The sequence below is a fragment of the Ambystoma mexicanum genome, chromosome 2p, assembly GCF_040938575.1.
Source record: "Ambystoma mexicanum isolate Mex_15411 chromosome 2p, UKY_AmexF1_1, whole genome shotgun sequence".
NCBI lineage: Eukaryota > Metazoa > Chordata > Amphibia > Caudata > Ambystomatidae > Ambystoma > Ambystoma mexicanum.
The window spans coordinates 511,036,030-511,063,063 of record NC_090923.1 but is presented as its reverse complement, the minus strand read 5'-3'; the positions used below and the strand labels follow the sequence as shown (position 1 = coordinate 511,063,063).

Below are 27,034 nucleotides of genomic sequence, written 5' to 3'. Positions count from 1 at the left end.
CTTGTCGTTTATTGTTCCTTCCCCTGACATCCAGGGTGGGAAATTCCTGTGTGTGATTTTTGATATCGGCGGGAGTCCCCTGGACTCCCCGCCCCGGCTCCAGTCTCTGTAAGAGCAGGAAGTGAGGGAGGAGTCCAAAACTCCCCAGTCCTTTCTTGCGCCTTGCTTGAATGGGGACAAATCCCAGTCGGGGGCTGGCTGTCCTGATTGGACAACCAGACGGCCCTTCTTGTAAAATGCAGGGAGAGAATGCAGAAGTTGTGCTGTAGTTCCTGATAAATACTGCGAACCTGGAAGCTGAAGACATGTCGACCACTGGAACTTAAACCGAAGAGGATGATGAAGAAAAAGCGGTGGAAACCATTTCCAGCGACCAGAGAGCCTGCTGTGTAACTGGAGCCTGCTGTAGCCCTTCCTTCCAATCGACCTGGGGACTCCGAAAACGACGACCCAAACCCAGAGCCTGGTGAGACCCACTGGACTCGAGAAGACCTGCGTTTTGAGCCATCCCACGCGTTGCTGCGACCTTGCGTTGTTGCAATACCCCAATACCCTGGGACCTCAAGCCATTGTGCGGTGCACGGTCTTACGAATTGATCTCGCTGAAACATCGTGGGCATCCTGGTGGATCTCCAGAGACTCGAGTCGAGTCTGAGAAGTCCCCTCACAAGGGTGCTGGACCTTTAAAATGACAAGCATTCAACCGCGATTTTCTGTCTTCTGTGCTCCTTGAAAAGGCAACAAATCTGCAGAATCAGCCGCAAGGGAATCCTTGCCTAGAGCCTTCTTCATCGATCCCTGCTGCAAAGTCCCTTCTGAGGTCTTGTTTTCAGTCTCCACGACAAGGAATCCATTGACCGGGTATTTGGCTGCAGACCCTGAAGTTCTCCTGCTGCAAAAGCTTCTTCAATGCTGAGGTACTGTGTTGGCTTGGGTATGTACTTACCTTAAGCCTGTTAGGATGTCTCTGTAAATAAGTGGTGTCTTCTGTGATGGGGAGGTCCCTCGTCCAGTACACCCAGTCCCACTGCTAGAATACTGCTAGGGTATCTTCTGTGAAGCCCCTGGACTCTCTTCTAGCTCTAAAGTGAAATGCTCACCTGTTTGCCCAGTTTTCCTAAGGAAACTCTGACTTTTGCTACTAAAGAACCTATTCTGAAACTGCCTGTTGGTCACAAGTCCCCTTGTGCCACTGAGAACACTCATGCTCCAAGAATAAGGGAAAGACTTTCAAGGGATTGGGACTTCTGCCTAGAAAAGAAAAGTTACTTACTTGTAAAGAGTTGGTTGGTAACTGCAATTCTAAGAGTGAACAGTTACAAAAGTTCTTACTGATCTTGAATGTGTGATGCACTGTTCTTAAAAGTATGGTTAACATATTTTCTTCCTTAGCCACTGTTTTGCCAGTCTAATAGAAAGTAGATTTGAAGGTATTTTACTCTCATGTGATTAGGTTGTGCCTCTTCCCAAAAGCAAAGTGTTGGTATCACCAGATTAGTCCTTTGAGGATAATTGTATGCGTGTCCCCCAACTGGGTCTTGCTTCCCCTGACTTGCTGCAAGCCTGTCCTTAATAAGTCTGCCTTAGGTTGTTGCCTACCTAGAATAACTATTCAGTAAAGTGTAACATTGGGTTTTACTTTCCCCTTCCTTGTGAGGTTATCAAAGTATGTGGGTTTTACTTACCTTGTGTTAGCTGTGTGCCATCCAAAATAAGTTAAAATAGTTACTGCTTACCTCAATCTGGGGTTCCCTGATTTCAAAAGCACCTGTAATTGGATATTAAATCTTTAGGTTTTACTCACCTACTATAACTGTGTTATCACATAAGTAGTTATAGGTTTTTACAGCACCTAGAATAAGTATTTCACTATTCAACAAAAGTATATTGTCCAGTTGATTGATTGTGATTTGTGCTGAGAATCATTATACAACTGGTAGGGTCTACTGCCCTTGCATTACTGAAGGTAATTGTGAAAAGTAACCATTGTTTTGTACTCCCCAAGAATAGGCTTGACCTATATTAAATGTGTATGAAAAGGTTTTGACTTCCCTAGAACTACTGTTAGGTGTTCCAAATAAGGGCTATACCTGGGCCTGTGTACTTTCAAGTATAGTGTTGTGTTTTTATACTGTGATTTCATATACTGTGTTAGTACTTACTTACCCCTAGATTTATCTGGGCCCACCTGTATTTAAATAAATCCTTTATTTTTACAATACATAGTGTTTCAGGGTTTCTTTGGATCCTTTGTATTACAATTTCACTTGTACTGATTCTACAGCCCTCTCTCCCTCCTAAAATAAGTCTGGCTGCTCTGTCTAAATGGTTTTACTAAGCCCTTAGTTGAACTTCAGAAAAACTGTCCTAACAGGTACAACTTTCCCTTTTCCCAAGACAATAAGATTCCAACTCTATTTCTCCGTCACTCTGTTGTGTTTTTGTGTGTGTTTCTCTTTATCTCCTTAATTTAATTCTGATTCATCTGCTTCTGTCCAATACTTTTCCCATTCGTACTGGGGGACGAGTCTCGTTTAACTTATACTGAGTCCTTTTTAACTTTCTGGTGTTCCCATTCATCATATTACCTTCCGTCTTCAGGGGTTGCCGGTAACTGTAGGACTTTGGACTCTCTCTCGGCTGCTTGGTAGCTCTCCGGTTCACTTTCCACAATGCCTGTTTCATATGCGTCCCATTCTCTCCTTGTGGATAGAACTGTTGCCGGGACGCACTTTGGGAGTGGTTTCCTCTTGCTGGTTCTGTCGGCGTTGTTCTGCAGGCCGGCTGCCTGGCACGATTGCTGCGTGGCCACACCATCAGCAAACTCTCGGTTCCAACTTGTTTGGCATGTGACAACAGAGGACATCCAGTCCCCCAGCGTTTCTGGCTCCGCGCTGGCACTGGTGCTGCTCTGGCTTACTTGGGCTCTGCGTTCTGTGATAGCTCTGCCTCCTTCAACTATGTTACTTATAGGGGGCTTCCCCTGGTATTCTGTTTTCCGCCTTCTCTCGGCTTTCTGCCTCCTCTTGCTGGTTCTTTGGCTTGTCATTCCTTTTCAGCATCCTGGGCACAGTCCATTGGAGACTCTGATTTAAAGGGATAGCCTTGGTTTCTTCTTGTTGATAATATAGGTTCACTTATCTTCATGAAACTGGTAACGTTCTGTGTGAGTCTATATAAGCCATCACTTGAAGGGTATCAGGGAGTTCTCACAGGAACAGGAGTCGCCGTCCCCTAAAAGGAAGTCTCTCCCGCTGAGGTCCCACTTGCCTCGACCCCTAGGGTGGGTGTTGCGTAGCAGGCTCACCTCACTGGCGGTTGGGGGCTCCCCCTTGGGGAGAAGGGACGAATTCCCTCAGTTCATCACACCTTGCATCAACCGCATCCTTGACCAACCTTCAAGGTACTGCTATGAGGCTGCGGCCAATGTCACTGGATTGGCTGCATGCCTCCAACCAGCACCAGCTCTCACTCTCCCCTTAATCATTGGGGGCAGGAAGGCCTGGTAAGGCTACATGCAAAAGGTTATGCCTGTTTCCCTGTTCTCCAGACACTTCTTTGCCTTTTTCCAGGACATATGGTATGATTGTAGCGTGCTACTCCCTCTGTGAAAACAAATCTCTGGTAGGCCACTAACTCACTTGCTGTCATTGTCTTCCTTGGGCTCCTTCCGTGGCTGATTGTAGGTGCCCTCACCATGTCTTTCCTTATTTCTCAGTTTTGGTCTTGATGCCCCCACCAACAACTACAATGGGGTGGTCTTGGTGTCACCCCCCCATAAAACATTCCCCATATTAGTCTTGCAGTCTTATACTTCTTCCATGACAAAGCCTCCTTGTTTTTGTTCCATTATACCCCATTGCTTCTTTGAATTGTAAGTCACTCAGAAATATGGTCTCTGCCGTCACTAAGTGCCTTTGTTTAAAATAAATATTTTCTGCTCTCCAATAAAATATCAATATAAAATTTGTTGTCTCTTTCAGACATGTCCTCAAGTAATTGGCTTCTTGTGAAAAACACCTCCCTCTCATTGGGAAGGCATTTAATACCCCCTCCTAATGCCAAGTGTCTGTTGCAAGTCCAAATGACTGTTAGGTTAGGCAGCACCCTTAAAACATTGCCCAACTCTCAGAAGTTACACTGCCCTACGATGCCACCTAACTTTGCAATTGTTCCATCACATGTAAAATGATGTCTCCACTAATTTTCCTGGTGGTATCCAAAGCCTCCTAAACAGCAGGAAGCCACCCCAACAGTGCCCAACCTCCCCCCACCACTCCTATTGCGCCCCTACCTCTCTTGTCCCGCCTTTAAGTATTTATTAACAAGAATAACATATAGTATGTTGTCGCTTATTTTAACACAGTAGGCCCCTAAAACATATGCTTGTAATATGTTCATGACATTGTTTGAGCATATGTTCCTTGCTATTCTATTCATTGTACCATAGACTCTTTGGTCTGACGAAACCTCACATGATGTGAAATGTCAAGTGACCTAAACGTTTTGGCATTGCCGAGGTAGATCTGCATTAGTTACTTGTTACAGAGACACTGTGTGTAGCAGGAAAAGGTCTGTTTTATTGTTTTTTTTTTCTCTTTCACATCTTTGTTTTGGGATTGTTGTAGCTAACTTGTGGTGTTGCTTTGGCCTCCAGAGATAATGTTTCTTGGCCAGGTCGAATGGTTTGTTGTGACTGCTATGTAGTTGGTGTAGGCTGTCTTGAACTTGATGTATGCTTGAAGGGGTAGCCAGTGCAGCTACTCTTTCTTCTCTATATGCACATCCTTGATTGCCGTACTGTCCAATCTAAACAAAATGTCCGCCGCTCTCCACTCGTCTAGACCGCTCCCCTTTACCTTGCTCCGTATTGTTAGCTGTTGTGCTAGCACTGCTCACACCAATTCCAGTGCTCCTTCTAATTCTCTCTGCCCTGCGCACTTCTGAGTTGGAGCGGTTATTCGAGTGGGTATATATGGGGTGGAGGGGCAGTGGCTCAAGTGGATACATAGGTTGGGTTAGTGTACCCCATCGCTGGGAGCGCTGCCAATGGATATATCCCCTTTTAGTCTGTTCATGTCCCACCCTTTTCTGCTCGTTTGTCCCCCTCATGTGTGTTCCATGCCACTCCCTCATTGGTGTCTTCCACGTCCTCAATCATCTTCCATAAGTCTAAAATGTCCTTTTCTGTAGTTGTTTACCACCGTAGTCATATACTCTAAAATTCCTTTATTATGGGTTTTCCACCCATCCCCCCACATGTTTCTGTCACCCACTGCTTATGGTATTTCTCAATGTTCTACTGGTACAAGGGCAAGGCCTTGTACATGTTCTCTAAAGGGGACTTCACTCCTATTGTAGCGATTTATGTTCTCTAGATCGTCCCTACGCTTCTAATCGTGTGCTGCGCATGCTGCAAATGTCACAACCAAAAAATCACTTTGTCATTCACTCCTGCCCATCAGCCCATGTTACTTTCCCCTCCCCTTCATACACACCCACCCACTCTTGCACTGCACACACCCAAACATGCTGCTATTTTAACACCACCCCTCCTCCGGCCTTCACCCTACACAAAAAGGCTGCAAATCACTAAAATAAGCTAGAATAACAACTACTATTCCGAACCCACTAATTATGTAGGCTCCTATTTATTTCCTTTTCTTCCGTTACACAACATAAGTGGTACCACCTTCTCACCTCACTCAGGGAGTCTCCCAGCACTCCTGTTTTCCTTTCCGTAATGTTCTCCATACCATACAAACAACCTTGCTCTCCACTTACTCACACCCCACACTCTTACCCATATACCCCTCTCCCACTTGTTATCACTTGCAAGGGTATACTCACATGTGTGTGTTCACCCAAACTCCTCCGTCACAGGATTACGACGACGGCCTGCATTCCTTCTGGAGCTGTGTCTGTTTCAAAGTGCAGACAGGAATTCCTTAAACGGCTCCTGTAAACCTCTGGGACTGATGCGTCGGGGACTGGTCGCTGCAGGTGGGGCGGCCCCTTCAGAGAAGCTGCATGGAAGCCTCCGTCAGTCTGGGGGTCGATGGGATCTCCTAAGGTCCTCTGGCTTCATTTTGGGCTATAATTTGACACCACCCTGCACCTCGCTACACAAAATATATGACCCACTTATGAAGGTGCGATAGCCTTGCCTTCTGATCTTAGTGATCGATCGAGGGGTGTAAACGTTTTATCGTCGTAGTCTGGGTTTGGATGGTCTAGTGGCATGCACGTGTCTCAGGATAAAAGCATTATTTCTCGTGTGGAGATGGTTGGGGGCAGAAGGGCCTTGCTATCTTTCCCATGGGATGGTGCTGCCAGGAGGCGCGCTGCTCCCTTCTCTTGACCTTGCAGGGCGCATTCTTCCCTGTGCGCAAAGGCCTGTAACTTTTAAGAAGAATTGAGGATTTCATGGACTTTGTGAGACCTGGCCAGGGTGGGGGTGATGTTCGCGCACATGCAAGGAATCTAATAATAAAACATATATTGCTGTCTGCCACGCTTGGGCCTAAATTCTAAGATGGCTGCCGCTCGCCAAGATGGAGTTCACACCTGCATCTAACATCTAGCTTGTAATGCATACGCTGAGATGATCGTGCACTCCCCTCTATACGCACTCCCTGCTCTCTGAATATGCTTTTGTTGCATTTATTTCACATTCAGTATCGCCTAGGGGGGTGGGAAGACCCACCCTCCTTCCCAACATTGCGAATGTTCAGAAAGGCAACAAAGAGTGCAAAGCATGCTTGGCGTATCGGCTTCTGCCTTGATTCAAGTGCTGCTTTATAGGCACGTGGTTCTCCGCCATCTCAATTTTCTTTTCCGCGTTGTTCATCCTGTCCAATTGGCAATCCTTAGCTCAACTATAGAGAGGGGGGAACAGGAGCTGGAGGCCTAAGCTGCTGCCTGGTCAAACAACATTCTAGAATCCTAAAAAACCCAAACAAGATAGTGGCATGGAAGATGGGGAAGAGTTCCCAGGCCCTGGAGACATATACTCTCTGCTGAAGAAAAAAACTCAGGATGTGGTTGATGTGAAGTCTTCCTTATCTGATTTCAGTGGAAATGTTTCAACAGTTGGATAGCAGGATTACACAAGTGGAGAAGGATACTGGAGATATGGCTAAAGAACTCAATGGCAGCTTCAGAGCCTACAATGTTATGAAATGGGAACTTTCAAGATTGAGTCCTAAGAGTGCTGAACTTGTGAAGACAAGGAACCATAATTTGTATCTGGTTGGTCTGGAGGAACTGATCCCTGATGAAGATACTGATATATTGGTGCTTCAAGTCACATATGGGCCTGGTATTGTGGGTGCAGCTGAACTGGATTATGCTTTGAGGGCAGGTAAAATGGGGAAGATGGATAAAGGAATACCCTGACAAATAACAATGTCCTGGTGAAGATACATGGGAAGGAAAAACTACTGTGAGCTGCCAGGGATAAAGGGAATGTTAGGTTTGCTGGGAAACCATTTGCAATATTTCTGGATTCCTCCAAAGAGATTGTGGAAAAGAGAGGTTTTCAGTGAGGAAAAAAATGAGGGCTAGAGATTTGAACATCAAGACTGCACTGATTCAACCTGCTATTTTGAATATCTTTCTTTCCAGATGGTGTGAAGATAGCATATATTCCAGAGAAAGCTGTTGAATGGCTGTGGGATGCTCAGTTGAAGATCAAACCTTGATTTTGAAATTGTATTTTTATCTCCTTGGTTTGTTATAATTTTCTTGTTTACTGTTTATATTTATTGCAGTTGCAGTTGCTTTGAACAATATTGCTAAATGATTTGTGTCATGTTTTCTGGATATTTTTTGAGGTTACACTCATTATGAATATTCTTTTTTTTTTTCTCATTATATGCACTTTTTCAATTTTTCTATTATGCGTTTTGGGGAAGATGGCAGGCTCTAGTGCCATCATGGCGCCACAACTGTGGTCTTACTCAGAGATGGGCAGAGATTCGGTCCCTGCGTTCTTTGATGCTCTGGAATTATTCAGAGTGATTCCATGTAGCGGCACTGTGGTTTAACCCAGATGGAGCTGGGGTTTCTTCTGTACGCGTTCCGGCCAGTAAGTGTTGCTGATGTGCCCACCCATGATCTTGCACTGACTCTGGGACAGTTTCTCGAAAGGATATTGCTAGGTGCACTTGGTGCTTGCATAGAGTGTAGCAGCCATCCCGTGACAGGAAAGGCACTGCACTATTCGCTTAGTGGAAGACAGCGGACAATCGATCCCCTTCACTGGCCAGGCTTTGATTACTTGCCGGAAGCTCTTGCCTTCAGAAGCCGATAGGGCTAGATTGTGCAGCTCTCTAACGTTATCTAAGCGTTTTGAAGCACTTCACATGTGTATATGCGCTCTATAAATGACCTTTATATTACATTACTCTTCCCGGCTCTTCAGTGGCCTTCCATTATTGTTCTCTTGTGTTGGTAGTGGGACTGCTGCCACTGTAATCTTTCTTAGGACCCAGATGCATACAGGCTACCCCTGTGCTCCTACAGAGATGCAGGAATGGTCTGTTTGTTATTGGCACGCATACTTTGCCTTTAGCTACAATAGAGAGGCTACCTCTACCTAAAATTCTTGCATTGTGTAGAAATGTCATGTGTTCTACTTGTAGCAGGATTGAGGGGATCATTGGACAATCGACCCCCTGCATGACTGGGATTCATCACTTTCCTTTTTGTATGCACATGGTGCTGCTCACAAGCAAAATTCATGTTTGCTGATGTGCAAACATTGTGTTCTGTCTGGTAAAATAGGGGAATACTAGGTTTTTTTATACTGCTTGTGTGGTATGCTTTAGCAGGGGTGTTTAGGTGTTTCTCTTGTTCTTCTCGCATTGGAAGGCCTTTCATCTCAGAGCTTGCTGATTGGAATGGGTGTGGGTAGGTCTCAAGAGGTTGCTCTAGTGTATCCTTGCATTTTGTTGCTATTTAGAGGACTGGGGGGACATCTAGGTCACATGGAACTTTGCATTTCACTTTCAGGGATTTATTCACACTTCTGTAGATCTTTGAAGCTGGCTCTCATCTTGTGCCTTGTGTTGCTTGATGGGGAATGGTGAATGTACTTATCCCAACAGTGAACCCTTAAGCCTTAACCATAAATATTCTCACAGACTCAGCTTTTAATGGATCATCAAAAGCAATTGGGTAGGCTAGAAAGGCAATTCAACACGCTGAAAAGTTACAGTACAGAAATTCTAACTGTCCCTACAAGACCCCTTCTATTCCTGGGAAGGGGTGGTGCGTCACCTGTCTACGAAATGGATAGAACATGATGATTGGAATTATTTACTCTGTGTCACCATTGCCTACAACTCTGCACTCACTCGCACTAGTTTCTTTTTGGGGGGGGGGTCACAAATAACACACCTAGCACAATAGATAAAAAAGGAGAAAGGACAGGTAACCACTATAATATTCCTGGATTTACGGTTTTTCAGACTGAGCAGGATTATTACGTACAATAGACTGTGAAGATGTAGAATAGATCAATTGGCAGAGCTTGACAGATGTGAAAATACCAAGGTGTACATTATTGTGGCACCACTCTTGGTTTTAGCACTGCCATGACGGGTACTCTTCTAGCCCGATTCCTGTTTATAGTTGGTCGATCGGCTTCAGTAGCCTACAGTGGGGCTGGCCACCTTCCTCAGGACCGCCTCCGGTACCAATGACCCATACATATACCAACACCTTACTTTCTATCTGGTGTCCATATGGTTTGAGTTATTTGTATGCTTGCTAGCCGCAATATGGTCCCCACGTCACCTCCAGTCAGTCTTGCTCTCTGCAATCTGCACTAATTACAGAAGCTGGCAGTGCTTCTTCCCTATGGCCTGTTGCCTCAATTGATCCAATTCTTCAAGGTGTGGGGAAGTTGCTCTCGATGCAGCTGGGTGAGGTCATGGACCCAGTAATTGATAGGAGTAATGAAAAGTGGAAGGGTTTGAGAGATGGCAACCGGAATGCCCTCTGTGAGGAGTCAAGAATGAAACTCGGACACAAGTTATCCATGGTTTTGGTTAAAGACTTTTATTCAAAATAAAAGGGGTTGGGAGAATGCCTCTCAGACCCTGTTCCAAGAGAAATTTCCCTACCTGAACCAAAACTAAGGATTTGTCTGCATCAGAATGTCCAAAATGAAAACCGTACTGTGTCCAAAGTTCTATTCTGACCCTCACACTAAATCAAAAATCTAAGGTGAAGCAGAAAATGTCTTTAAACCTTGGAAGGTTTGGGGAAGTCTTCACAAAAAGGATAGCTGGCTTTCAACATAAATGTTCTGCAAGCATATAAGATGGTTATCTTCTCCTGGATTCTTCTTGGTTCTCTCAAGCCGTGTGTCTTTCTTGGCTCACAACAATATATCTAAAGCTCGCATTCAACAATTCCATATGCCTTTCTTGGCCCACACCAATTTTGACGAATAAAACTTGTCTTGACTTTGCAATTTTATCTCCCTTGAACATCCGGTTCATATAATCCTTTCCTAGTCCTAATGTTCCGTCTCAGGAGCGTTTTGGTTAAACAACTCAATTGATCTACTCTTATTAAACAACACAATTCTGATTGTCTGGCATACTGTCCTGCCAGGACTTCCTATTTTCACACACTTGTGATGGTTGACTTAGGTTCACACTCTTTGTAATGGTTGCCTGGTATACTCTCCTGCCAGGGCCTCTTCTATTCATATGAGCTTCTTGCCCTTTTCTATAGTTGCACACCCACTTTGTTTGCAAATATGTCCTCCGGATCTATAATCCAATCCTGGGTTTTCCTTAGCTTGCACAATTTGCATTTATCTGCTTGTAAGGGTTTTATTTGCCAATGGCTTTCCCTTTTAAAGTCAGATATATTCTCTTTCTCTCTCTTGCTTGTTGTTCATTGACTTGCTTCAGCATATCTGCCGACACGACCCAGAGCCTGCAGGGCCTCTGGGAAGACTCACTAGCGTTTGTTGGCGTCATCATATATTCCCATGATCAACCGGAGAAGTGCTGTTACGCTCACCTGGCTCCCACGGAGGCGTCGATCGGAACAGGACCAATGTGACGCGTAGGGCCGAGATGACGGACTGGACTGGCCCACCTAGCTTCGTTTGCTTGGCCCGTGGGAATATTCTTCTGCAAATGGAGAAAGGGAATTAACCACCCGTGGAGTTGAGTGTAAATTCCCCCCACCCCCGCTGTTCTCCTCACAGATCACCTTTGATGTCCCCTCTTATAGTCTCACCTGATGATTTGAAAAGATGAGCTCTCCATCCTGCATTGAGTGCAGGGGCGCGTTGATAACCAGTTGCTTCACTGGCTCGAAGAAATTGGTGAGTTCCAGAACAATATTGACTCCGAGATTCCCGGCAAGACGCCGTAAGTATAAAGTTCGTAAGAGTTCAAATGCCTGACTTTCACTCTTGTCCGATTCCTTGCAGGTTGCAGCTTGACCCTAATGAAGAGTTTCTCGTGGCAACCGGTAGTATTCTGGTAAGGATTTGTATTTTCCAACACAGTTCGATAAAATAAAGTCAATATGTAACCTGTTGCTTTCTCCCTTATTCAGGCGCTGAGAGAAAGTATGAAGTCTTGGGGAATAATACCTCCGGCGGTAAAATCAGGTAAGTCTATTGTGGTGAGGAGGGTGCCCCTTGTTAGTCCCTTTGTTTCACCTGGCTGTCCTTTTGTTTCCCCTTAGGGGCCGGGATTCGGCGAAGATGCAGTGGAAGCTGTGCCGACCCGTGAAGAGGAATAGTACCCTCGATGGTAAAATCAGGTAAGTCTATGCGGGGGGTAACTAATATTTCTCTGTGTATTCCCTTAGCTCACCTTGCTGTTCTTGTCTTCTCCTTTGGTGCCGGAGTGCGGCGGGAACATGCAGGAGGATGCGATGGAATGTGAAGGTGCTGCGAAGGCCGGTGAGTTCAGCGCGGCGCTGCAGCAGGCGAGGCGACGCGCATAAAATAACTTCTTTCTTCCAGCTCGAAGGCACGATGGATCGGGAATTCAGGTAAGGATTAAAGGTATTGCTCTTGTTCTAACCTTTTCTCCTTCTTTCTCCCTTTTTCTAGGAGCTCCAAACTCGAGGCGGACGTGGCAGAAGGCTGGATGCAGATTTGCAGGCATGGTGAGCGTTACGCTGCTGGATGCAGAATAACGCGAAGCGTGTGCTGCTCTTCGGGCGTGGTTTAAATAGCCGCCAAAGTAGTCCCAGGTAAGTATTCCTCCCCAGCCCCGCTCGAGTAAAAAATAGTCCCTAAGTAAAGTAGTCCCTTCCAAGCCTCTTTTGGCTTGGAGCTCTTGCAGCATGGTCTGCATCAGGTAAGTTTGCAGCATGGTCTGCATCAGGTAGGTTTGCAGCATGGTCTGCATCAGGTAAGTTTTAATCTATGAGCCTGGCGCCTATGGCGCCAGGACTTACTCTCCATATGAGCGCCAGGACTGGACCCAAATAGCCCCTAGCAGGGGTTGTTGGGCTAGCTTAGGATAACTCGATGCCGCCTGCTTCCGGGGTTGCTGGACGTGGTCTGGATGCCCAGGGGTAGGCATCATGACAGCTGCTTTCATCTGCTTCCTTCTTGGGACTGCCTCTGCCTGGATTCTTCAGGTGTCTCGGCTTCCACAATCCAGCATCAGCTTCGCCCCGGACTCCGGTAAGGAAAGGGATGCTCTTCTTCATCACCTGCGACACCCAGTAGTCCCTTGCTGGCTCTTGGCATTCCTGCAGCATGTCTTCCTCAATCTGCAGCGAGCTGCCTGCCTCCACCACACTGCTACTTGCCCTTCGGTATCCTCATACTTGCAGAGAGACGTTGTTCTCTCCCGAAGGCAGCAGACCTTCATGTTCTGCTTCTTTTAAATTTCCTCACATTAGGCAATGTGAGTCCCACCCGATGAAGCCATGACATCTCCCTGAAGGTTGTTTCCCCTCCATGTCGTCCTCCCTCATATAGCTGCTCCCAGGGACAGCATCGGGCAGAGGCTGCTGTCCCCTGGCCACATTGTAGGTGGTCACCACCGGGATGACTCCATTGGGTTCAGCACACCTCCTTGATCTCGCTAATGAGTTCAGATTGTTGGATGTCTGGAGGTTGGAACACCTGAACTCTCGGGAATATAGTTTTCATTCAGGTGCCCGTGACACATACTCCAGAATAGATATGCTCCTGAGAGCGGTGAAGGTGACCACTTAATTTCACTCAAATGACATAGGGAGTATTAGCCTATCAGATCATGCCCCGATGACTTTAAAAATTTAACAGGATTACGTCTTGAAAAAGGTCAGATGTCTGGTGGCTGAATATTTCAATATTACATGATGATGAAGAAGTGGTGGAGAAAATTGTCAAAGAAGGGAAATGTTTATTGAAGTTAACAGGAAAGGTGAAACGTGTGGGCTCAATATGGGAGGCTTTCAAGGATTACATGAGGTGAATTCTGATTGTTTTGGGCTCTGGTAAGAAAGAAAACAAGGGAGATCGAACTGAAGACGTTGGAAGTGGCAATTGCAGAGTTGGAAAAATAATTGATTTTACCTCATTCGGAAGAAAAGTGGAGAATACTCATTCAACGTAAATATGAATATAATAAATTGTTGTCAGAAGAAGTGGAAAAGGCTCTATTTAGTTCACGTTGCAGGTACTATAAAGGTGGCGAGAAATGTGATCGCTTATTGGCACACAGATTGAAAGTCTGTGAAAAATGAGAATTTATGCAATTGAGAACAATGCTGGTAATATGACTTTTTTGAGCTGGCAAGCATTAATAATGAATTCATGGCTTTTTGTTCCAAACTATATATCTCGGAGAATCGAGGAGTTGCACACTCTCTGGTGGAATACTTTGAGAATATGAATTTCCCTACCCTATCAGCGACTGAGATGGAAACCATGGAAGGTGAGATAACAGATGAGATGAAGAGAGCGACTATGCGTGTTAAGTTCTGGTAAATGTCCTGAAACAGATGGTTTCCCGGTGGAGTTCTACAAGGTGCTGCCTGATTGCGTTTTTGAGCTTATGGCGGATATGTTTAATTCCTCTTTACAAAATGGGATTGTGAGGAAGTGACCATGAAAACCCGAGGGAGCACAGTCTGCGCCACGTACGGCAGGAAGGAGTTAATCGGGGTGTGCGAGACGGTTACGAGAATTAAGGTCTGTCAGGTGTGAGCCTGGGTGTGGATGCAGAGAGAGGCTGAGCTGGGTTAATGGGTTTGTTCTGTCTTTTCTTTAAAAGGAGGAAGAGGCTTGCCAGGAGGGGGAGGTCTTGCCACGAGGGACTGAGGAAACTGCAACAATTTTAGGCTGATTGTTTTATTACGGTCTCCACGGAACAGGTGCTGCCAGCTAGGTAGCTTCAGTTACTATATATTGAACAAATACACTGAAATCTGTTTTAGGCAGACCGTGTGTTCTCTGTAACACTGTATGTACACAATTCCTGGAAGATACAGTGGTTGCTTTGTCTCTAGACTCTTAAAAAACATTCAACCAGATTAAGTGGCAGTTCTTGCACCAAACCTTAGAAATAAATTGGATTTGGCTTGAGCATTCAGAAGTGGATCAAACTATTATATAGCAGTCCTACGGCAACAGTGTCAACGAATTGACTTGCCTCTGAAACTTTCACATTGAAAAAAGGGACAAGGCAAGGCTATCCTTTATCTCTGTTGCTCTTTGTAATTGCCATGGAGCCGTTTCCACACGCTATTCAATCGGACGAAAGAATGCATGGAGTCAAGTATGAAAGGTGTGGACAAAAGCTCTGGCTGTGTGCAGACAGTCTACTGCTTATATTGCGAGATCTTAAGACATCGATACCAGCCTTGATGGATATAATCGCAAAGTTTAATAAAGCCTCAGGCTATAAGATCAGCTGCCAGAAATCTGAATCTATGGCAATATTATGCAGAGTGATCTGTCTAACCTGGACTTTCGATGGTGTCCAAAGAAGAGGAGGTACCTTGGCATATGGCTAATGACAGATGTGACGCAGATAATGAAAGTGAACACTGGATGATTAAATGGTGAACATTTTAAAATGCTTTTGGCGCCTGTCTTTAATGAGTATACATATGAAGACAGCAATTATAAATACAACATTGTTGTATTTATGATTGCTGTGCCTTTTGTTTCAAGTCTCCCAGGCTCCCCCGAGCCAAGGGAGCTCGGGAGACTTAAAACGAAAGGCACAGCAATTATAAATACAGCGCTGCACACCGATCACGGCGTGCGGCGAGGTTATTAAAATTGCTGGTACTTAAGCTTTAAGTCTCTCGGGGGAGCCCGGGAGGCTTGAAGCGAAAGGCACTGCAATCATAAATACAACGCAGTTGTATTAATAATTTCCTGGATTTTCGCTTTAGGGAAAGCAGGAATGAAAAAAATAATCACTCACCAGCATCACAGGGCAGGAAAAAGCCTGGCAGCATTCTCTGCTCTCCGGCTGTGATAAGAAAAAGCTCCCAGTAGGGGGATTTTGTTTCATTATTGCCGCAAGAGCAGAGGTTAACATAAGCACAGGAGGCTCGTTCATTCGCAAAATGGATGCCTCCTAGTGCTTGACATTCTTTACTTTGAGCCTCGCTTCCTCAAAATTTTACATAGGACCTTTTAAAAAAAATATTTTTTATTGTGGCCCATCTATTGAAACAATAATATTTTTGAGTGAACTTCCCCTTTAAGCTTTTGAGTCACAATTTTGAGCTCTAATTGCCCACGTGTTACAAACGGTGATTGTAGGGCTTATGCTCTTTGAACTACTGATTGATGGAGGGTGGTAGCTCTGGCCTACCTAATCATCTTGGGCTTTTTGTCCTTGGAGGAGAGAGGAGCTGAACAATATTTTTAGATGTTTGCAGGAGCTTGGTCATATTGGCCATATTTGGAGTTTCAAACGGCTACCTGGATGAAAACCTTATAGTGCGGCTTGACCATTGTTTGCAGTGTTATAATATTTACATGGTAATTGATTCATACAGTTTTGTATATGGTCATAGTGAAAATAGCAAAGCTACAAACTTGAGCATACTGATTTATTAGGTTGAATATATTTCCAAAATGAACACCATTTATAATCTACTAAGTGGTAGCCACTGTGATTACTCAAAAGCTAGTGAATTTGGATACATAACAGGGGAGGCAGAGGCACAGGAGATTTATGACCACATTCCAGAGATAAATGGTCAACTTCATGATACTTAAGGGGAACAAGCCTACAAACGGAACATCATATCTAATCCTATGCCAATTAACAAAAAGCAAAGGAATGTCCTTGAAAATGGAAAAGAATATACATTGTCGACTTCATCCATGTTCAAAAGGGCGCAGCCAAGGTTTGGGTAATGTAACTAGTTATGAAATAGAAAATTCAAGATATGTGAGGGAAGAAAATGTGGCCAGAAGAAGTGCATTGGCGATAAACCAAAACATACTTTCCCTCTTTTAGTAATAAAACTGAGGATGCACAGAAAAGGGTACTAAATCTAAGCCCCATTGTAACTATTGCCGCGCAGGTAGGCACCCAAGCTGTATTGGTAAAATGTAATCCTGGCTACAGCTGAAAGTTTCAATTCTCCATCACCAACTTTAACAGCTCAGCCACAAGGCCCAAGTTAAGTAACCATGACTGCACTACATTTTATTCTAAACTTACTTGTCAATGTTTTTGAATTATTGAGGGGAGAGGTACAGACACATTCTGGCATCCTCATGGAATTAACCAAAGAGGATACAATGTGATTCGACACTGGTGGGCCGTAAAACCAGTAATTAGTGAAATAGTTACTGATAGCCTGTGTGAAATGAAATCAGAAATGAGATATCAAGCGGTGTCAATGGGTGAATTGAAAGACAACTCTGCAACTATGAATAGTCGCTTGTTGAACATCAAGGCAGAAATTACAAGGGCCCTCTGGTCGCAGATAACACTCCAAATGCTCTTGACAGCAGTCCACTCTCATTATCCACCATGGAGGAATTGATAAGATTGCCCCAGATAGCAGCAGAGGGATATTGAGTGATGTCAGCATGGTAATCGTGGGATCAGTTGTTCAGAAATAATCTCCCACTACCTCTGGATCGGTTGGGAACCGTATAAAACAGAAGTGCTGTGAGGTGTATAATTCTGAAGAAATGGCATGGTCCAACAGGTACAAAAAAACAGAAAACCAGAAGAAACGGAAAATAAAGAACGGGCCAAAAATGAAATTTCTTGTGTGCTAACCAAAAAAAGGATGATGTGGCTGTCCAAGATGATTCAATTTCAATAAGAGCCAAAACCTCTGCAAAGCTTGAGTATAGCCACAAAAATGGCACCTATATTTGGGGGAAAAAAAGAAATAACTTGCAAAGTGCATCAACAGAGGAAGCTGTGGCATTAGACCATAGATGCTCCGAGACAAATTGAAACAGAATGTCATACAGAAAGAGTGTTGGTGGAGACCAACCAAATAGGCAGTAACAAACCTCAAACACAGAATACTACAAGCACAGATACAATGGGTAGGCCTGGGGTAAATCGAAATAGAATTATTTTGAATATGTTTAATCAACCTCTAGCAAATAAACAGCCTATTGTGAGGGGTCAGTAATGTGAGGCCGACCACTGTTTTGATGATTGATCAAAAAATGCCATTTCATTGTCAAAATAAATGAAGTAAAATGCCTTACTATCGCTACTCTTCTGAGGATTTCCATGCCTACCCAAAGCTAAAGGGAAACACTCTAACACAGGATATCTGGTCCACACACTAAGCAACAATTGCACAAAGAAAATATATGACAATGCAAGATAACATAAACAGCATTCACAGTTTTGTTTCCTTCCCCAGGTTTTAAATTAAATGTGGCTAATCTTCAACCAAACAAAGAAATGAGAAAATCCTTGTAGGTAAGACAGTCTCAAATTAGTTCTTGATGTTCCAATGTCAAAGTAAAAGTCTGTTAACGAAAGTTCCCACAATAACAACTTACTTCTCGTTGCTGAAAAATTCACTTTCCACTTCCTCAAAAAAGGACCAATGGTAATCCCGGCCACAATGCTTTGTCACTACTTCAAGAAGATTTGCCACAGTTCATAACGTTCATAAGAACTGCAATGTCTACAAGTACCAGTGAGACACAGTTCTTGGATGTCATTAGTCACAGGATGGGAATTCGCAATGGTGTACTTGTCAGGATGACTTCACAGTTCTGCTTCCACTTCAACTTCACCTCCTATTTGATTTACAGTGAGAACATTCACCTTTGCCTCACAGTACTCCAACTTGTTTAGGCTACTACAATGTTGCATCCACTGACAATCCTATATATCACCACAGCTTCAGCACTTTGGACTACTACTACAGCTTCAGTGATTTGTATTTCAAGACAGACTTCAACAAGATTCCCTTTAAAGTACTTTAACATCTTCAAGTAGGCAAGATACTCTTCCTCTGAATAGTTCTCTTCAAAAGGGGCAGCCTCTTTGCCTTTCTTGTCCGTCTGCCACAATAACAATCTGGGTATGCCTTTACGACCCACTTCTCTCTGTCTTCCACAGTCTTGGCAATACAGGTTGTGTCAACTTCAAAATTGTCTTTACAAGCAGCCAGTTTCCCTTCCCCAACTTTACCTTCACCTTTCTGCCAGCTATCAGCCCAAGGAATTAACCGGAAGCTTTGGTGCCCCCCTCTAAGCTTCAGGTAATGTATGCACATTTGTGTCTTAGGCCAGGTGGTTGAACTGTTAATAGCTTCACAGTAACAGTCAGATTCCTTACTATCTTTGAGAAAGGCTGGTTTCACTTTTAGTATGGGGAGACTGTTGGCCTGTGCAATGCTTACTCTCCTCAATTGAAAATATTCTGCCTAATTGCTTAACTTATTGTATTAGAAATGTACACCCCTTTGAAAGTAAAGGATATAGTTCAGTCTTACTTTGGGAATCACAATTAGGCACATGCGACCACCTCTTAATATAAATTTGAGAAGTTAAAGGTTTATATAGAAAATGGTATGCCTGCATGAAAGTAAAGGATACCATTCGATCTTCCTTAAGGAATCACAATTAGGCATTCGCAACCAGTACCTGATGTAGTTTTCAGAGGCTGTAGGTTTCAACAATGGACTTATCAATTTTAGGCATTCAGTAATGATGACCTTTACAACGTTCACTCTTCTGAATAAGCATCACACAACCACTCCTTCAGGTAGTTTATAGCGGTGTAAGGGTTTATCATTGGGATTTAAGCAGCATTTGCTCTTCACACGAGTGAAATGACTTTGCCAATATACGCGAGTGGTAATTTTCCATTGTTCCCTCTTTACAGCATCAACGAACAACTTCAGCTCGCTTTGAGTAATACGCAAGTGAATAGGAAACTCAATACTGTTGCCGTAAATGCTTGTGCAAGGTGTTAGAACGCCAGGCATCACTCTATAACACTTTCTCTGCATGTCCCTCAACTTATGCCACAATATCTACTGCTTCTGGCTTCACATGGACACACACTCTTTCTCTCTGATGGTGTCTCCTGTCTGGCCACACCATTAAGGAGCCCCTCTTGCTCCTGAGACCCATGGCTTCATAACTGCTCCCCGCCTCGGTCTCAGACAAGCTGTCAGCACGGCAACCACGGCAATCGGGCTCACATGGGGAAAGCCCGCCTCTCTTCATGCCCTCTGCTGTGCCGCCTCTCCACTTCAGAGTTTGGGGAAACCGAACCCTCTCCGAAATGCAGATGAAATCTGCTGTAGCCACGTTCCAGCTGCCCTCTTGTTCTGCCACTTCTGCTTGTTTTGCCAGCGTCTTGCCTTCTTCCTTCTGCTTCTACTGCTTCAGCCCGCACTCCAGTCACATTGCAGCTCCTTCCAATTTCCTTCACCTAAGGGGGACTTTTATGCCTTCCAGGTTCCTTCACGTGTGGGCTGTTGGGCTTAATTGCCCGACTACTGCTACAGCATGCCTCTTCCTCGTCCCAGTACATATGGAATTTTGGGACTTGTGTTTTGATTTTAAGGACAGATCCATTCCCCTTATAATTATTTAAAGTTGGACCCTTTGAATTTGTAGTTACAGAGGAAGACGGTCTATTTAAGGCAATACCTCTAGATACCTTTTCATTACACCTTTTGGGAGTAAGGAAGGTGTTTATCCTTAAATACTTTGAAGGGTCTTTCTGAGGGTAAGACTTGTTCAGTTTTTATAGTACATGTGCCCAGAGCAACAGATTTTATGTGTGGTTCAGATATATTATACAGTAAACCATTACCTGTTTTAGCAATTTAGGAAGATGTTCCCTTTCAAAGGACACATACCATGTCTCATCCTATGGGATCTTCTCACCACCCTGGGCCTTTTCTCCTCCCAGGTGAGCCTCCTGCAGTACACCACCCCCAAGGTCCGGATCCGATGTCTGCCTTTTTCCTGGCCACCTGGGAGGAGACATTAGGCAGGGTTTCAGTGAGGGATCCGTAGAATTCATTGGACTATCTATAAGATGAATGGTTGTACCTAAGCAAATGTCACAGTTCCGGAAGAAACTGCTGGCCGAATCACGATGAGAATGAATATCGATGTACTACGAATTATCACCTCAAGAGATATCACAAGGGTGGATCTTTTTGATGATTACAATTTAGACATTGTAATAATCGATGTTCCATCGACATTTGTTCAAGGATACCTCTTCTCCTATTTGGAAGAATTAAGACTAACGGGTTCCAAAATTCGACCAGTAACATCATCAGTATCCAAACGTTCAACTAATCCAGTCATATATAAAACCAACACAAATAGCCGCTGAACTGACGCAACAAAGTACCATCGGAGAAAGTTTGGTCTGGGTATCCGTCTGAAAAAAAAGTGACACAATGGTACCTGCTGCAAGAACAAGTTTTTAGTGTTATTAGTTGGAACCCACGAGGCTTTAGCCACTTACTTTCTAATGAATATGCCATTACTAGATGTGGAGAAACCCAGGTAATCATGACCCAAAAGGCTTTTTTGACTAATAAGGTGATCCTAGATAGGTACGTAATTTTTTGACGAATTGCTTTAGGAAAAGATCATAGGAGGCCTTATGAGGGTCTAATTGTAGCAATAAGCCAGCAATGGATGATTTTGATAAACCAGGTTTTCTCTTCCCCACCCTGTATCTAAGCTGTGAGTTTAACCTGATGTAGCCTGTGGTCAATTCTGATTGTCAACCTATATGCAAATTCCAAGGAACTGAGCCCAAATTATATCATGGAGCGGCTGAAGCAAATGTGTATGTACAATCAGAATGTGAACAAGCACGACAATTTGATATTGGCGAGGATTTTAACACAGACTGTCTGTGTATGGGGTCAAACTCAGTCAACATTGCTAGGGAGGGGGAGAAAGTGGAAATCATTCTTGAAGGAATGGTACTTGTTTGTACTAAATGGAAATGTCAAGGGCGGCCTATAGGGTAGTCTTACCTGGCATTGAGACGGGTCTGCTTCCAGAATTGACTTTCTCTATGTATCCCAAAGTTTTTTCCAAAGTATCGAACAGTTTCATGTGATTGATGCAAGCCTTAGCGATCACACGCTACTGAGAGGTAGTTTGGAGTGTATAAAATTGACATCAATGCTGCCAGAAAAGCGTCCCACTGGCTCCCCATAAAGGAAAGGATCTTATTCAAAGCGTTAAGCATCACCCACAAATGCATCCACCTCTCAGCCCCAGCGTACCTATCCCAGAGAATCCCCCCTGCCGCCTCCACAAGACCCATCAGGACACCCTATGCCAATGTGCTCTCCGTACCCAGGGTAAAAAGAGCTAGAGCAGGTGGCGCCAGCTTCCCCTACCTTGCTGCTTTACACTGGAATACCCTTCCCACCTCTCTGCGAGCTGAACCCTCATTAATTGTTTTCCACAAAGCCATGAAAACTACCTTGTTCACCTAACCAACCCACACATGTTTAAACTCTCATGACTAACCTGTATGGTGTACTATGGTGTATGATGTATTATGGTGTATGATACTTCTGATCGCTTAACACAGGATCCTGCCTTACTGTAACCCATGGCACAACCTGTACCTGTAACTAAGTTCCCTTACAAGTAACAGCACCACAATGCCTCTGGGCTGCCTGCGCGCTATATAAATGTAATAAATAAAGTTTAGGCCAAATGACAACAAAAATGTTAGCCTTACAATTAATAGGGCTAAAAATAGTTTAATATGGAATGATAAAAGTATGGGGAAATGTATGACCTTTTTCTCTAATGCTTGGCAAAGATCTCTTGAAACTTTTGATCCAGGGCCATTCCATGATATATACCGTTCACTGAGATTTTGGAAGAAAGTATTGCCTGGGTAAAAGGACCCATGGTTTGTTTAACTAGTAGTTGAAGGGTTTCTATCCCAGAGATTCAGGCTTTAAAACAACAAATGAGGAAAAATAGTTGTTACATCAAAAACTCTAATTTGCCTCTGATTAAATGTATGGCAAATAAAGAACAGGAAAACCACAATGATAAATGGAAGGCTAAGGGAATGCGGGTGTTGAAACATTTTAAATAAAAGTGAAAGAAATGTCTGGCAGATTATTAACAATCGAGATCAAAATAAGATTGTTGTGCAGGATTGTTCTATCCCAGAAACAATCTGGTTATTACACTTTTCAAATCTGTATGGCCTGAGCCTATTGCCAACAGAGGAGGAGGACTTGTCATCCTGGGATTTTTTCTTTGAATCAGAATATATATGATTCGAAAATGTAGTCACTCAAGAACCCCAGGCCCAGGAGGACTATGTAATTGGATCACCAAGAGTGATCCAGACTTCTGATCAGGTATTCTATTTAGATTGTTTACATCCACATTAGTGCGAAAATAGTTTCCGGACCCATGGCACAGAGCGAATGTGGTGCCAATTTTAAAAAAGGTGATAAAAATAACCCTTTGAATTACAAACCCATCGCCCTCTTACACTTTGAGTCAAAGATATTTTCTTCATTGATGCTAAAGGAGCTTATGACCTGGGTAAATAGCTCTGGCATTTTGAAGCCGAATTAAAACGGTTTTCGTAACAGGGTGGGCATTACTACTGCATGATTTTTGTCATCGCCAATCTTCAGCAGAGAGTATAGGGAAAACAAACCCCCCGAGGTATATGCAGTTTCAATCGACTTGTCAATGGCATTTGACAGAGTGGATCGTAACTTGCTTTGGAAAAAACAAAAAAACTAGGGAATCCCTAACCATCTGCTGGCAGTATTAGTGCACCTGGTCTATCATTACAAGGCAGAAGGGGCCGGTGTGGTCAGATGACAGGACCATATGAGGTACAGAACCGACAGTGTCAGGGAAGCATCTTGGCACCAACGTTATTCAATCTTTTCTTGCCGGACCTTGCCGCAGACCTGGACCTGGGGCAGTGTTCTTTTATTCAGCCAAACGTTATGGGATGCAGAACTTTTTTGGGTTACCTACGCCTATGAAATTTTGTTACTAGAACACACGTGGGTAGGAATACAGCACCTATTGGCAGCCTTTGGTCTTCTCTGGCACTTCTTCTCTGTTCCTCTCTGAATGGGCAGACTTCTGTTCCTCCCTATTCGCCACCACCTCTAATTTGCTACTACTAGGTGACATCAACATCCACCTAGACTCTCCTTGCACAGCAACCACCCTCTTCACTGACCTCTGCTCCTCCCTATTCCTCTGCCTTCTTCCCTCTGGCCCCATCCATTCTGCTGGACGCACACTAGACGCCATCATCCACTCAAACCTCACTCTCTCTACTCCCCTGGTCGCCCCTCTCTCCTGGTCTGACCACTCTCTCCTCAGCTCGGTCCCTATGGCCCTTTGACAACTCCTCATAAAGCTCTGCCAACCTTGTTCAAGAACATCCACCAGATGAAATGAGTGTCAACTGCTGCCTTCTCTTCCACCTTCATTCCTCCTTGCCCACCCAACACAGACTCTACCACTGATTCCGCCCTTCGTAACCTCTATCTTTCCATTACCAACACCCCTGACATCCTTGCTCCAGTCATGATGATCTGCCTGAAACCTGCCTCCAATCAAACACCTGGTACGACTCCGAACTTGCAGACCAAAAACATATGTGCAGGGCTGCTGAACTGAAGTGGCATACTTCAGGCTCACGCTGTGACAAATTGGCCTGCTCCCTGATCCAGAGACACTGTAGACTCTCCATCCATGCCATAAAAAGCACACACATTCAGGCACGATTGTCCAATGCATCCAACAACATGACTGAACTCTTCAAAATCTGCAGGGAACTTTCCAACCCGTTGGCAGTATCTTCTGCCCCTACTCCTTCCCAGGCCCTTTGCAAAGCACTCGCCTCTCACTTCATTTCCAAAACCCAGGACATACTGAACAGCCTTGCCATGCACTCTTCCAACCCTCACTCCTCTTCCGCCACCCCTACCACTCTACCCTTCCTCCTTCCCTCCTGTCTCCCCGGAAGAAGTCACCAGAGTGGTCCACTCCATGAAGGTCTCTTCCAAACAGGTTGACCCATGCTTTCCAGAACCATCAAGGACAACATCTCTCTCGCCCCCGCTCTTGCTGATCTCTGCAACCACTCTTTTGCTACTGGTTCTTTTCCATTCTTCCTCAAGCACTCCCTTGTTTGCCCCTTCCTTAAAAATCCCCTCTGCAGACCCTTCCTGCCCAGCCAACTACTGCCCCATTTCCATCACCCCCTTCCTTGGGAAACTGCTCGAGAAGTTGGCCCTCCCACAGCTCATCCCTCATACCAAACTTGTTGGCGGTCTACACGACCACCATTCTGAATTCCGAGCATCCAGAGGCATGTAAACTGCTCTTCTGAACACCCGTGAAGAACTGCTTGCATCCCTTGATTCCAAGTCCCCTGCTATCCTCCTCCTCCTCCTCCTCCTCCTCCTTAATCTCTCTTCTGCATTTGACAGAGTGAACCATTCCATCCTCATGAAAAGGCTCCATGATACCCTTGGTATCTCGAAGCGGGCACTGGACTGGCTTACCTCCTTTCTAACTGACCGTTCCTCCAAAATCATTCTGGGCCCTTTCTCCTCCCCTGCTTCCTCCTCCACCTGTGGCGTCCCACAGGGTTCCATTCTCTCGCCCTGGCTCTTAAACATTTACCTTTCTCTGCTGGCATGCCTCATTGCCTCCTTCTCCCCCAACTTCCACTGCTACGCTGACGACGCACAACTCTTTTTCAAACTTCCTACTGACCCCCATGCTCCTTCCATCATCCCCGACTGTCTCTGCCATCCAGGACTGGTTCACTGCTAATTACCTCTGCCTCAATGACAGCAAAACGGATTCTCCCTATTGCGTCCCCTGCACCCTACTACTTTCCCTCACTCTGGCCTTCCTCCATGGGCTATCCTCCTACCCCCTCCTCCGAAACCACTAATCTCTGAGTCATCTTGCACTCCTCCCTTTCTTTCATCCCTCATATTCAGGACATAGTCAAGAAGTCCCACTTTTAGCTCTTTCTTCTCAAAGGAACTCTACCCTTCCTCACCTTCCCCCAGACACTCAATGTTACCAGTGCTCTGGTTCTCGCCAGGCTAGACTATTGTAACAGCCTCCTCCTTAATCTTCCTTCGTCCACCCTGCCTCCCCTGCAGCTAACCCAGAAGAGGGCAGCAAGACTTATCCTTGGCCTCAATCCTGGGGACCGCATCTCTCCTGCCCTACAAAGACTTCACTGGCTCCCGGTCTCAGCACACATTAAATACAAATCCCTCTGTATCATTCACAAGGCTATCTGGGGCCTGGGACCTCTTCAACGCTTCCTGACCAAATACTCACCTTCTAGACTCCTGTGTATCTCTGGCACCAACTCCCTGCGTGTGAAGCGGTTTGCTAAACAGAAAGCTGGGGGTCGTTCCCTTTCCTCTGCAGGCTCACTTCTGTGCAATAACCTCCCTTTCACTCTGCGTCTTGAGCAGGACCTCCTCAAGTTCCGAAAAAGCCTCAAGACCTATCTCTTTACCTCTTCCTTCTCCTCCTCTCTTCCCTGCTAATCATACAGTAGCGTGACTGATGTGCAGGGCCCTTGCATATCCTCAGGGTCCTGACCCCCCACATCTCTCGTCCCAGCCGCTGTCTATTTACTGCACTTGCTTAGGCTCACCCTCCCCACTGGAGGTTGCACTTACGATTTCCCTTCTTAGCACTTCACCTGAGCACTTCTCCGTGAGCACCACAACACCTATCCCTTACCCCCTTCCCTTCTGCACTTGCACGTTCACTCACAAGGCATAGTAGGTTTGTCACCCCTCCGTTTTATTCTCATGATTGTTGTCCTATTAATTCAATTATTTATCTTTGTTTTAATTCATTGTCTACTTTCCCATGGCCCCACCCTCTTGCCCTGTGGATGCTTTGAAACAGTTTTGCTAATTTTATAAGCGCCTAACAAGTGACCAATACATAAATAAATAAAATTAAAAAATAAAAAAGAAATGCATGTCTTGTTTCTTTTCTTTGTGATTGCCCACATTTGTTTGTGGCTTGAAAATTAAAATATGCACAGAAGAGATCAAATGTGAAGAGCTTTGTATAGGAATAATGCTGGGCGTATTGAGTGGCTTAGACTCCTGCAAATTACTAACATCCCATTGTGAAACATGCTTTAGGAAGTGAACCAGCTTTAGAATGGCCAGGAATTCGTACAAAACTCTTTTGTTGTTTTAAGGTTGAATTCCTTCTAATTATGTCTTGCGAAATTCCTAATACGTGGAGCTTTTCTGATTCTGGGTTCAGAGTTAGCCTACATATTTGGACTAGTCGTTATCAATGCTATATTGGTTCCCTCTGTGAAGAGCTTGTACTGCAGAGGCAATTAACTGTTCCTGTTCTATGGGTGGTGCTCCCACTGCTGCAGGTATGCTGTACCTTTTTTTTATGTGAGGGGGAGCTAGGATCACTCTGGCCCATGTTCTTTGTGATGGGAAAGTGGACTGCTGAGGCCTATACTGTTCCCGTTCTATGCAAGGGTAGCTTGCATTGCCTAGGCCCTTCATGAAC

The 27,034-nt window shown here is 44.7% G+C and overlaps 1 protein-coding gene across 3 annotated transcripts in view; it reads left to right on the top strand.

Moving 5' to 3' along the window:
* ATG7 (autophagy related 7) overlaps positions 1 to 27,034 on the top strand; it is a 2,414,869-nt gene that overhangs the window by 31,549 nt on the left and 2,356,286 nt on the right. The window contains exon 1 of one of the 3 annotated variants that reach the window (XM_069643922.1): positions 17,854 to 17,912. The exons of the other annotated variants lie outside the window; for them this stretch is intronic. The gene's annotated coding sequence lies outside the window, so the exon portion shown is untranslated. Of the gene's footprint in view, positions 1 to 17,853; positions 17,913 to 27,034 lie in introns of those variants that run through there. 3 annotated transcript variants of the gene reach the window in all.